Source organism: Pristis pectinata, unplaced genomic scaffold, assembly GCF_009764475.1.
Source record: "Pristis pectinata isolate sPriPec2 unplaced genomic scaffold, sPriPec2.1.pri scaffold_99_arrow_ctg1, whole genome shotgun sequence".
NCBI lineage: Eukaryota > Metazoa > Chordata > Chondrichthyes > Rhinopristiformes > Pristidae > Pristis > Pristis pectinata.
In genome coordinates, this window is record NW_026262580.1 from 47,464 (window position 1) to 61,791 (window position 14,328).

Consider the following 14,328-nt stretch of genomic DNA (forward strand, 5'->3'; position numbering starts at 1 on the left):
ATTTCAGAGGGCAGGTAAGAGTCCACACATTGATGGATCTCTGGAGTCACGGCGAGGCCAGACTGGGGAAGGATGGCAGGTTCCTTACCCCGAAGAACAACAGTGAACTGGATAAGTTTTTACAACAGTCTGGGAGTTTCATCATCACCATTACTGATGGTAACTTTTTACTCCAGATTTATTGCATTTTATTACTTGGATCCAAATTCCCCGGCTGCTGGGATGGGATTCAAACTCATGTCCCTGGATCATTGGGATACCAACCAGTAACTTAACCACTGCACTGCCACACCCCTGTTACTCTGCAGGACATCACATGTAATTCTATCTGTGGTGGTAATGTAACACATCACCGTTAACCGTACCTGGCAGAAGTCCTTCAGGCCAATCCAAGCGTTTATTCTGGATCCGGTCACCTTATGCATCACCTTAAAAATGAATTCGTTGTGGTCGCATAAGACCACAGAAGCCAGCTGTCCATAATGTTTCTGTCTGTTACAGAAAGCCTTTGAACAAAATATATAATTTAGGGGTTGATTAGAATCAGATTCTTTCATCCTCCTACAGGCCCCTCACTAAATTGCCCAACCTGATGTTGGAAATTCTGCAACTTTGTTCACATGAAACGGAGTTCTTGTTCTTCAAAGTCCTTGGTGTCACAACCAGCTCTGTGTTAACTCCTGGATGTGGAATTTCCCCTTTTGTTTTCTAACTTGTATAAACGATTTGGATGTGAATGTACAAAGCGTGGTTGGTAAGTTTGTAGATGGTACTAAAATAGATGGTGTCGTAGTTAATGTAGAAGGTTATAGAAAAATTACAAGGGGATCTTGATCAGTGAGGTTTGTGGGCTGAGGATTGGCAAATGGCTTTCAATCCAGATAAACGTGGGGTATTACATTTTGGGAGATTAAATCAGGGTAGGACTTCTACTGTGAATGGTGGGGCCCTGGGGACTGTTACGGAACAGAGGGACCTAGGAGTGCAAGTGCATAGTTCACTGAAAGCGACATCACAGGTTGACAGGGTGGTGAAGAAGGCATTTGGCACGCTGGCCTTCATCAGTCAGGGCATTGAGTATAGGAATTGGGAAGTTATGTTGCAGTTATATAAGATGTTGGTGAGGCTGCACTTGGCGTACCGTGTACAGTTTTGGTCACCCTGTTATTGGAAAGATGTTATTAAACTAGAAAGAGTGCAGAAAAGATTTACCAGAATGTTGCCTGGACTTGGGGGGCCTGAGTTAAAAGGAAAGGTTGTGAAAATTAGCTCTTTATTCCCTGGAATATAGGAGTTTGAGTGGTGTCCTGATAGAGGTATATAAGATCATGAGCGGCATCGACAGGGTGAAAGCACACAGCCTTTTTCCCAGTGAACGCTTACTAAAAACAAGAGGACATCGTTTTAAGATCAGAGGTGAGAAATTTAAAAGGGACATCAGGGACAGCTTTTCCATGCAAAGGATGGTGCATATTTGGAATGGTAAAAAGATGAAATAAAAGACTCCTTATCTGATTATATGCATCATTTGTTACAAAGTGGACAAATTTGTGTCACAAATACGAGTAAATGGGTTTTATTATATTGCCTTTCCCAGAGATGTGGTTGCAAAGTGACCAGGTTGGGAATTAAACATTCCCGGATAGTTTTTGAAGAGATCGGCAAAATGATAAAGGAGGGGGTGGCCCTGACGGTAAGTGAAGGGATGAAGATAGCGGAGAGAAAGGATCTTTGCTCAGGAAATGAAGAAGTGACATCAGTTTAGGTGGAGCTGAGAAACGGCAATGGGCAGAAGACATTGGTTGGGTTTGTCTGAGAGCCCCCAGTGATGGAAGTGTGAGGTGTGGTGTAGATCAGGACGTTAGAGGCATATTTAGGATGGGTGTTAGGATAATGATGAGGGACTGTGACCTTCATTCAGACTGGACAAACTAAGTCAGCAACAACAGATGTTCCCACAGAGTTTATATGATGCTTTTCTCCATCAGTATGCTTCGGAACCAACAGATGTCCAGGATTGGTCAATCAATGAGAAAGCGTTATTTAACAATCTTGTAGTTAACGGGCCTTCAGGGAAGAATGATCATAACATGGTGTATATTATGTTAAGGTTGAAAGTGATTTTGTTCAACCCATAACCAAGGCCTTAAAACAAACAAGAGCAAGCTGTAGGTATGAGGCATGAGTTAGCTTTGGTAGGTGGTTGATTGGGAAAGTTCACTCACAGGTGTGACCCTAGAGAAGTAATGGTGAATATTTAAAGAATCCACTGTTTAGTACAAACAGTGAAGGTGGGGATATCCTGCTGCCATTCCCACCTCTCCCTCTCCCAGCTGTCTGTGTCGATCAGTTTTCCGATGCTGTTGCATCCCCATATAAGCCAATCCCCCAATTGGCTGGACCAATCTATGTAAATATTATCGCTGACCAATCACTGACTGACAGATTAGACCTCGATGAACAGGAAACCACAGGAATGACTTGTGAGCTCCAAGTGTGACTGTAGAATGTTGCACTGTAACTGAACACTGAGAAATGGAGGCTGCAGAAAGCATTAATCATCCCATTGTGTGTCCATGATATTAGAGTTCAATGAATATTATCAGCAAGAACAATTAGGATGTAATATTCAGGTGAATACTTCAAACACAACACATAATGTACACAGACCACTCACTCACTCATATACTTGCTCTGGTTTATTTCCTCTCCATCTCCCATCATGGAGGAAGGTTTCCCTCTGTCACTGACTCTGGGAAGTTTGTAATCCATTTCTAAGGAACTGGTTCAATTTAGATTCATGGCCACTTTTCAACAAGGAGCAGGAGTGAAGTCTACTCAGAAGGAGCATGGAAGGATGGGGAGATAATGGACTGCTTGATGCTTGATGCTTTTCCAGGGATGGCTGAGGGAGATCCATGCACTAACATGATGTGGGAAGGAGTCCATCAGATCTCCAGTGGAGTGGGATTGATGGGCCTAATGGCCTTTTCTTCCTCTGGATTTTCTCTTGTTTCCCACTCACGTCACACTCCAAAGACAGAGCAGGTGGTCTCTTGAACCCATTGTACTTTCAGTTTGGAGATCAACCCCTGATAGAATCATGGAATGATATAATGATACTGCAAAGAAGGAGGCCATTTGCCCCATCATATCTGTACCATCTCTTCGATTGTGTAATCCGTTAAGTTCAATTCTCCAGGAAGTGCAGGAGGTGGTCCATAGTACTCTGTTGCTGAGTTAGGATTAGGGTTGTCCAGGTCGGTTCAAGAACCTGATGGTTGTAGGAAAGCTGGTGTTCCTGAACCTAATGCTGTGGGACTTCAGTCTTCTGTACTTCCTATCTGACAGTAGCAGCGAGAAGAAAGCATGACTGGGATAGTGGGGATCCTTAATCTCCATCTGCCACTTCTCCGCCCAACTCTGCATCCTGTCTATATCCCACTGTAACCTACGACAACCTTCTGCACTATCCTCAACTCCAACCATTATGTCATCCAGAAACTTAGCAACCCATCCCTCCACTGCCTCATCTAAGCTTTTATAAATATCACAAAGAGCAGAGGCGCCAGAACAGATCCCTGCAGAGCACCACTAGTCTCCGACGTCCAAGCAGAATATGGTCCATCTACTACCACCCTCTGCCATCTGTGGGCAAGCCAGTTCCAAATCAACGCAGCCAGGTCTCTCCTCATAACTTTCTGGATGAGCCTACCATGGGGAACTTTGTCAAACACCTTACTAATGTACATATACAACACATCCAATGCTCTACCTTCATCTGTTAGTTTTTTCACCTCCTCAAAAAACTCAATCAGGCTTTGAGGCATGACCTGCCCCTCACAAAGCCATGCTGACTATCCCCAATAAGACTATGCTTTTTCAAGTGCTTGAAAATCCTGCCCCTAAGAATACTCTCCAATAGTCTATAATTACCAGGATTACCCCTATTACCTTTCTTGAACAGGGGACAAACATTTGCCATCCACCAATCCTCCAGCACAACTCCTGTAGCCAGGAAGGACCCAAATATCATCGTCAATGCTCCAGCAATCTTTTCCATTGCTTCTCGTATTAACCTGGGGTATATCTCGTCCGGCCACAGAGACTTACCTATCCTAATGTTTTTCAGAAGCTCCAACACTACCTCTTTCTTAACCACAACATGCTCCAACACATTAGCTCGTTCTATACAGACCTCACATTCATCAAAGTCCCTCTTCTGAGTGAACACTGAAACAAAGTATCCATTAAAGATCTCCACTGCTCCTCTGCCTCCAGGCACATGTTTCCCCCTTAATCCGTGAGCTCTAACCTCGCTCTAGTCATCCTTCCGTTCTTCATGTACATGTAGAATGCCTTGTGGTTTTCCTTAATTTGACTTGCCAAGGCCTTCTCATGTCACAAGATCACAAGACAAGGGAGCAGAAGTAGGCCATTTGGCCCATCGAGTCTGCTCCAAGGAAAAGGGAAAAAAGAAAAAGAAATGAGAAATTTGGGGGTGGGGGGAGAAAAAATAACTATTCTAATCCCAATTTCTGGCCTTATCCCCATATCCCTTGATACCCCGACTATTTAGATAGCTATCGATCTCTTCCTTAAACGCCTCCAATGATCTGGCCTCCACTGCTGTACCTGGCAAGGAATTCCACAAATTCACCACCCTCTGGCTAAAGAAATTTCTCCTCATCTCTGTATTAAACCTGTACCCTCTAATTCTCTGATTGTGCCCTCTGGTCCTGGACTCACCCACCAAGGGAAACAGCTTAGCCACATCTACTCTGTCCAGTCCTTTCAACATTTTAAATGTCTCTCTGAGGTCCCCTCTCATTCTTCTGTACTCCAGTGAGTACAGTCCAAGAGCCGACAAACGCTCATCATACGTAAGCCCTTTCATTCCGGGAATCATCCTCGTAAATCTCCTCTGAACCCTCTCCAACATCAGCACATCCTTCCTAAAATATGGGGCCCAAAACTGCACACAGTATTCCAAATGAGGCCTCACTACTGCCCCGTAGACCCTCATCAACACTTCCTTACTTTTATACACTACACCTCTCGAAATGAATGCAACATAGCATTTGCTTTCTTTACCACCGATCCGACCTGGTTGTTAACCTTTAGGGTATCCTGCACGAGTACCCCCAAGTCCCTTTGTACTTCTGTACTTTGAATTTTCTCTCCTTCTAGATAATAATCTGCCCGCTTATTTCTGTTTCCAAAGTGTACAACTGCACATTTCTCAACATTGAATCTCATCTGCCATTTCCTTGCCCATTCTCCTAAACACTCTAGGTCTCTCTGCAACCTTCCTGTCTCCTCAATACTCCCTACTCCTCCACCTATCTTGGTGTCATCCGCAAACTTAGCCACAAAACCATTTACTCCATCATCCAAATTGTTAATGTACAAGGTAAATAGAAGTGGCCCCAACACTGGCCCCAACATCACTAGTAACCGGTAGCCAACCAGAACAAGATCCTTTTATTCCCACCCTTTGCTTCCTGCCAACCAGCCAATGCTCCACCCATTCTGTTATCCTACCTGTAATTCCATGACCTCTCATCTTATTAATCAGTCTCTTATGCGGCACCTTCTCAAAGGCCTTTTGAAAGTCTAAATACACAACATCTACTGCCTCTCCCTTATCCACCCTACCTGTGATTTCTTCAAAAAACTCCAATAGGTAGATCAGGCAGGATCTTCCCTTCACAAAACCATGTTGGCTAGGACCTATCTTGCCTTGCACCTCTAGGTATTCCATAACCCCATCCTTGACGATCGATTCCAATAACTTTCCCACCACTGACGTCAGACTAATAGGTCTGTAATTTCCTTTATGCTACCTCCCACCTTTCTTATACAGCAGAACTACATTTGCGACCCTCCAGTCCTCCAGAACCATGCCGGAGTCTATCAATTCCTGGAAAATTATCACCAATGCCTCCGCTATCTCTAAAGCCACCTCCTTCACAACCCGGGGATGTACCTCATCTGGTCCGGGAGACTTATCAGTCTTTAGCCCATTTAGTTTTCCTAGCACCTTCTCTCTAGTAATCTTAACTGAACTCAGTTCCATTCCGTGAGACCCCTGACTAACCGGTACATTGGTGATGTCCTCCACAGTGAAGACCGATCCAAAATACTCATTCAGTTCTTCTGCCATCTCTTTATCATCCATTATAATCTCTCCCGCACCGTTATCAATTGGTCCTATATCAATCTGTGTCTGTCTTTTACTCCTCATATATTTAAAAAAACTCTTACTATCCTTTCGAATATCCGCCAACTTCCTTTCATAATTCATCTTTTCTTTCCTAACGACCTTCTTAGTTTCTTTCTGCAGGTTTTTAAAAGTTTCCCAGTCTTCTGTTTTCCCACTAATTTTTGCTTTCTTGTATGCCCTCCCTTTTGCTTTTATTTTAGCCTTCACCTCTCTCATTATCCACATTTGTGGCTTTTTTCCATTCAAAACCTTCTTTTTTCCTGGAATATATCTATCCTGCATTTTCCTTATTTCTTGTAGAAATTCCTTCCATTTCTCCTCCGCCGTCCCTCCAGCTAGCTTACTCTTACAATCAATTTGGGCCAACTCTCATACCACTGTAATTTCCGTTGTTCCACTGAAATATCGATTCACCAATTATCAGCTTCTCCTTCTCAAATTTGAAACTGAACTCAATCATATTGTGATCACCACTTCCCAATGGTTCCTTTACCTTTAATTCCCTAATCACCTCCGGTTCATTACACAGCACCCAATCCAAAACAGCCGATCCCCTGGTGGGTTCATCAATAAGTTGCTCCAAAAAACCGTCCCATAGACATTCCACAAAATCACTCTCCTGAGTTCTACTGCCTTGCTGGATTTCCCAGTCCACCTTCACGTTAAAATCCCCCATAATTATCTTCACATTGTCACTCTGGCACGCTTTTTCTATCTCAAACTGCAACTTATCGTCCACTACCTGACTGCTATTAGGGGGCCTATATGTAACTGCTACTATTGTCCTTTTACCCTTGCTATTTCTTAGCTCCACCCATAAGGATTCCGCCTCTTCTGACCCAGTGTCCTTCCTTTCTATTGATTTTATATCACTACTAACCATCATGGCCACACCTCCCCCTCTGCCTACCCGCCTATCCTTCCTATACGCTGTGTACCCCTGGACATTCAGTTCCCAATCACATCCATCATAAAGCCATGACTCGGTAATTGTCACAATGTCGTATTTATTAACCTGTAGTTGTGCCACTAGGTCATCTACTCTATTCCTAATGCTATGTGCATTTAAATATAGTACATTTAGTCCAGTATCTGCTATTGATTTTGTTGTACTTCTATTGTTCAGCAAATTATCCTGACTTTTCACCTGCCTGTCTTTCTTACCATCCTCACTACACATTATTTTAGACATGTTTCTATATACCTCATCCTTTATCCTAACATCCTGTATCCTAACATCCTGATCTGTTATACTTCTATTGTTCAGCAAATTATCCTGAATTCTCACCTGCCTGTCCTTCTTGCCATCCTCACTGCACACTGTCTTGGACTTGTTTCTATAAACTTCCTCCCTTACCCTAACATCTTGTATCCTAACATCCTGGTTTCCATCCCCCTGCCAGATTAGTTTAAACCCTTCCCAACAGCTAAATTAAACATTCCCGCCAGGATATTGGACCCTTTGAAGTTTAGATGCAACCCATCTTTAGCGAATAGGTCATGCCTCCCCCAAAAAACGTCCCAATGATCCAAAAATCTGAAGCCCTGCCCCCTGCACCAGTCACTCAGCCACGCACTGATCTGCCAGAGCTGTCTATTCTTTCTACCATTGTCATATGGCACAGGTAGTAATCCTGAAATTACCACCCTTGAGGTCCTACTTCTCAACTTTCTCCCTAATGCCTTGTATTCCTCCTTCAGGACCTCTTCACTTTTTCTACCTATGTCATTGGTACCTACATGTACCAAGACTTCTGGCTGCTCACCCTCTCCCCTCAGAATATTCTGGACCCGGTCCATGAAATCCCGTACCCTGGCACCAGGGACGCAACATACCATACGAGATTCATTGTCAGTTTCGCAGAATCTGTTATCCGTACCCCTTACTATAGAATCCCCAATAACCACTGCATTTCACTTTCCCCGCCGGACCACAGTACCAGGCATGGTGCCAAGGTCCCGGTTGCCGAGGTCTTCCTCTGTCAGGTCCCCTTCTCGGGTCTCCTCAGTCCCTCCTTAAGTTCCTTCCTGGCTACCTTATAATCCTCAAGAGCCCTGCCTGATTTTTGCTTCCTGAACCTTAAGTATGCTTCCTTCTTTATCTTGACTAAATGTTCCACCTCAGTTGTCAACCATGGTTCCTCTACCCTGCCATCCTTTCCCTGTCTCTGTGGGGCAAACCTATCCAGAACCCCATACAAGTGGTCCCTAAACAGCCTCCACATTTCTGCTGTGCATTTCCCTGAGAGCATCTGTTCCCAATTTCCATTCCCAAGTTCTTGCCTAATACCAACATAATTAGCCCTCACGTAATTACCCATCACCCAATTTAAAATTTTCCTATATTGTCTACTATTCTTACCTATGGCTATGCTAAAGGTCAGGGAATTGTGATCACTATTTCCGAAATGCTTGCCCACTGAGAGGTCTGTCACCTGACCAGGTTCATTGCCTAGTACTCGATCCAGTATGGCCTCTCCTCTAGTTGGCCTGTCCACATACTGTGTCAGGAGTCCTTCCTGGACTCACTTAACAAATTCTGTCTCATCTAAACCTTTTGCACTAAGGAGGTGCCTATCAATATTAGGGAAGTTGAAGTCACCCATGACAATAACCCTGTTATTTTTGCACCTTTCCAAAATCTGCCTACTCATCTGCTCCCCAGTGTCCTGGTGGCTACTGGAGGGCCTACAGAATACTCCCAATAGAGTGATTGCTCCCTTTCTGTTTCTGACTTCCACACACACTGACTCAGTAGATGATCCCTCCATGATGTCCTCTCTTTCTGCAGCTGTGATACTATCCCTGATTAGCAATGCCACTCCCCCTCCCTCTCCCCCTGCCCACCCACTTTTACCTCCCTCCCTATCCCTTGTGAAACATCTAAACCATGGAACTTCAAGCAGCTGCTCCTGCCCTGGCGACAGCTGAGTCTCTCTCTTGGCCACAACATCATAAAATGTTGTGGCCATTGTGGGCAAATTTGCAGATGTTGTTGGAGCTTGTGCTTAATCACACAGTCATGGGTGTAAAGAAAGTAGAGCAGGGGACGAAGCACACAGCCTTGAAGTGCACCTGCTGCAATGACGCCCAAAGGATTGATCCCTGATATTTAACCCTCACTCAGCATTGCTCGAAAATCCCCTTGTGGGAGATTGCTGTGTGTACATGAACTGCTGTATTGCCTGCACCAGAGATGACACTTCAAAGGTGGTTGATTGGCTGGAATGCAATTGGAAATATCCTGACAGAGGTGTGAAAGGTCTCGAATAATCCTTCATTCCTCTCACACTCACCATTGATGTGAGATTTCCGGGTGCAGGTAAATGAGCAACAACACATGCCTGCTGTCTGTTGGAGGTGCTGCCACTTGACAAATGAGGGGGGAAGACAGGTGGGAGCTGAAGGGATGGAAGTGAAAAAAGATGCAGATGCTGGAAACTGAGTTAATGCTTCAGGTGAAGGAGCCTTTGTCTGAACTGGGAAGTTAGTTTTCAGTATCAGAGAAGGTGTGCGAGGCATGGGTGGGACATTGGAAGTACATCTGATGGGGTGAGACCAAAGGAGTGAGCTGGAGACATTTGCTCAGGAAAGAGATGTGACTGGTGGAGGAGAGTCAGGAGGGAGGAGGTTTGTTGAGGGCCATGGGCATTGTGTGGGGCAGTGGAAGAAGCTGGATCGCTCGGACATCTTTGGGACGAAGGAAATCGCTTGTGCGAGTGTTCTAGACATTGTTGAGTGGCTTTGGTTTCAATCTCCATCAGTGAGTGATGGTGCACTAGTCCTCATACCTGTGTACGTACCACCTCCGCCTGGTTCCAACAGGGCAACGGCTTCGGCCAGTGAAGTGGACCTTTGGTAGAGGATGCTGGGTTCAGGGCACGAACCAATCATAACGATGAAAGGTGAGTTTGGGTGTGCCCCTCAGACAGGGTGCGTGGTCACTACTGATTGGGGTTCCTGGATAAATAACTCCCCCATTGGAGTCTTTTTTTCATTTCAGAAATAAACTTTATTCATAATAAAAGTTATCTACAAAGAAGAAAGTGCAAAAACAAAACCTTAACATTCATGGTTGTTACATTCAGTGGTATAAACTTAAAAAAAACACACAAGCATAGCACCATTGCCACTCATGTGCTCCCTGAGATGATAGCCCTTTCATTGTTGAGGGGCTTCCCCACCCAACTCTGCCCCTCCATGTGTGGTCGTGGAAGTAGTCCAGACTGTGGTCCTTCCCCACAGAGCCTTTGCATTGGCTGCACCGAGCTTCAGTGCGTCCCTCAGCACGTACTCTTGCAGCCGGGACTGTGCCAGGCTGCAGCATTCCCTTACAGACATCTCGCAGTGCTGGAAGACCAACAAGTTTCGGGCCTTGACCGAGTTGGTGACCTTCCAGCAGCATGATGTCTGTCTCACTGTGTGTCCCTAGGAACAGCCCATAGATCAGAGAGTCCTCTGTCACACAGCTGCTGGGGATGAACTGGTGTTGTCCTGATTTTAAGTTCCCACTCCTGTCTGCTGCAAAGTAACACAGTGCCACAGATTAATTCTGTTAAAACGCGTTTATTAGCAGTATACTGCGGGAGAATTTTTTTTATTCAAAATAAACTTTATTCATAATAAAAGACAAACTATATACAATTTAAAACAGTGCAAACCTTTACATTCTTGTACAGATCATTCATTAGCGTTACCTTTTTATATATATAAAAAAAACAGCACCAATGCCCCACCTGTGGCTCCCTGGAAGCTACCCAGTCTCGTACTTACAATATTTAGGGGCTTTCTCACCTGTCCCCACCCATCCCTCTCCAGTGGCAGAAGAACCCTAAGCTGTAGTCCTTCCCCACCGAGCCCTTGCGTTGGCTGCACCCAGCTTCAGTGTGTCCCTCCGCACGTACTCCTGCAGCCTAGAATGTGCCAGCCGGCAGCATTCCCCTACAGACAACTCGCAGTGCTGGAAGACCAACAAGTTTCGGGCAGACCAAAGAGCGTCTTTCACTGAGTTGATGACCTTCCAGCAGCAGTCCATGTCCGTCTCTGTGTGTGTCCCCGGAAACAGCCCGTAGATCAGAGAATCCTCTGTTATGCTGCCGCTGGGGATGAAATGTGACAAGGACCCTTGCATCTTTCGCCACACCCTCCTCGTTAACCTACAGCCTGCAAAGAGGTGGGCAACCGTCTCGTCCCCAGCGCAGTCCTCCCGGGGGCAGTGCATGCTGGGAGTGAGGTTCCAACCATACAGGAAGGATCTGACTGGGAGGGCCCCTCTCACCGCCAGCCAAGTGAGGTCTTGGTGCTTGTTGGTGAGTTCTGGCGATGAGACATTCTGCCAGATGATCTGGACAGTCTGCTCAGGGAACAACCCCAAAATATACATTGTATCCTTATCCTGCAGTGCCTGCAGGATGTTCCATGCTGACCACTGCCTGATGGACTTGTGGTCAAAGGTTGAAGAACCTTTTCTCCTCAAACTCTCATGTAGAGTCTTTATCAGAGCTCTCCGCAGTCCAAAGCAGCAGACAGTGATTTGTACAGATATTGTCACATACACTTAATGAATTTGGCTCCACGAGTTTCGTTCAGACCTCAGAGAACCAAAGACAGACATCACACCTATTGTCCAACATAATTGAGTTATAGTCAAGAGATTCAAAGACAGGTATCACCATCATTGTTTAAAACAAGCTTCCTCCAGTCTACTTATTACACCCATCACCCTTATCGTTTAGTATATTGGCCTGCCAACAAGGTCCCGGACACAGCATTGAGTCAGCAGCTTGCATGCTCTTGCTTGCGAGGTATTTTTTCTGTCAGCTATAGGTATGGTTACAGTTTTTAACCCTTTACTTCCTCACTGGGACACAGACCCTTGCATCCTTCTCCACACCCTCTTCGCACATCCACAGTCTGCAAAGAGTCTCCACATTACCTCATGCGCTAAGTGCCTTGTCTCTGGACAGACCCACTTATGCCGAGCTAGGCTGGTCTTAACCTTGGGCACACAAGCAACTGAGAATGACTTTATTTTAACCAAGAAATTATTTGCTGCTGAGGCTCTTTTATCACCTCCTTGTTGAAAGAACTCTGCGGGTGGAGGTGAGGCTAAGATTGACAGAGTTGAACTAAGCAGAATGACGACCTTTTTCACTCCAAGTCTGACATTTGAACCTTTCTGAAGACCCAGCCCACTAACAGTTTGAATCATTCAGAGGAAGATTTTAAATGTTTTGGTGGTTTGAACAGTTTCAGTTGTTTTAGTATGGATGGGGGTCAAACACCGCTTTTAGTTCCCCCCTGTGATGTTGGTGAAGAAAGTAATAGTATTGGTGGTCCGGCTGGTGTGATTCGGGATGAGGTTAGCGGGAGCACGGTTACAGTGGAATATCTCACCACCAGGTTGTTCTGTAGTATTTGTGATGAAGGATTCGTGGTGTTTAATGCTGAGTCATAAACATGTTGAAAGGCACCACCCGAGCATTACTGTTGGTGTTCTGTGCAGCCGATGTAGATGAGAGATCAGTATCAAAGCTTTCCTTCAGTTGCTCTGTGCTCCCACTCACTCTGCTGCTGGTCGTCTCTCCCTGTTGAATCTTGATTCATTTCTCATTCCCTTTATTTCCTTGGCACCAGTTATTTAAATTCAGGAACAATGTTTTCTTCTCGTTGTGGAAATGCTTTGATGCAGTCGGAATCTCAGTGAATCCTCATCATCATTGGTGACCCTTTCCACTGCCTGGCCTGCTGCTGGAAAACACACCAACTTGCATTGATATGGTGCCTTTCACATCCTCACCATGACCCAAAGGGTTTCACCGTCAATGTGAACCTTCCCGAAGACGTGACAGTGAGAGGGCCAGTCTTCCAGTGGTTAAATGATCAGTGTTGACCAGGGCACGGGGAAAGCTGGTCTTATTCCAATGATGCCAGAGGATCTCCTGCATCCACCCAACGGTGCATTGACAGGTCCCCTTCCAGATGATCTGTCCAGCTGGGACCTGTAAACGCAACGTTCCCTCAGTTCAGCCCTCACTGCTCTGCTTACCACAGGAATGATGATGGTGAGAGTCTTAACGTGGACTCAGTGTAGTGAGGGGGACATAGCACGGGGATTATAGTGGTGAGTGGCGGTTATCATAGGGGTTGTAATGGTGAGAGAGATTTTACATGTGGATACGGCAATAAGAGATGCTTGTCACAGGAGTTACAATGACGAGGGGGCTTATTGCAAGGGGATACGGGATATGTACATTCATTTGCCAGAGCAGTGAATATAAAAGCAGGGAAGTTATAGCACAGCTTTACAAAACATTCATTCGACCACAGCTGGAGTATGATGTGCAGTTTTGGTCACCACACGAGAGGAAAGATGTGATGACACAGGAGAGGGTGCAGAGGAGATTCACCAGGATGTTCCCTGGGATGGAGCACTTCAGACATGAGGAGACTGGATAGGCTGAGCTGTTTTCCTGGGAGTGGAGGAGGCTGAGGGCAGACCTGATAGAGGTGTAAAACATTATGTGGGCAATAGAAAGGGTAGAGAGGAAGAAACGTTTCCCAGCAGCAGAGGTGTCTAAACCCAGAGGGCATGGGTTTAAGGCAGGGGGTCGGAGATTTGTCGGGGATCTGAAGAAGAATACTTTCACCCAGAGGGTGGGTGGAATCTGGAACACTCTGCCTGAGGGGGTGGGCGATGCAGAGACCCTCACAGCAGGTAAGAAATATCAAGATGATCAATAAAATCACCAAGGCAGAGAAGGCCACAGGTCAAGTGCTGGAAAATAGGATTAGTCCAGATGGGTACACGATGGTCGGCATGCACGTGGTGGGCCAAAAGTCCTGTTTCCATGCAGTGTGACTCTATGACTCTGTGACTCCAGGAATCCTTCCCCCGTGCTTCAGGCCAGAGGGAAGAAACCTCACTGCAGATATGATGCTGGAGTGGGATTTGGTGCTGAGTGCATTGCTCGTCTGTGATGTGGTAGGTAGGGTCAGCTGGTTCTGTCAGCTTCAGAGGGAAATTACTGCTGGAACTGAATAAAGAACAAATAAATAAAGGCGAGAAACAGGAGCAGCGATAGGACTGTGGGAAAAGGGAA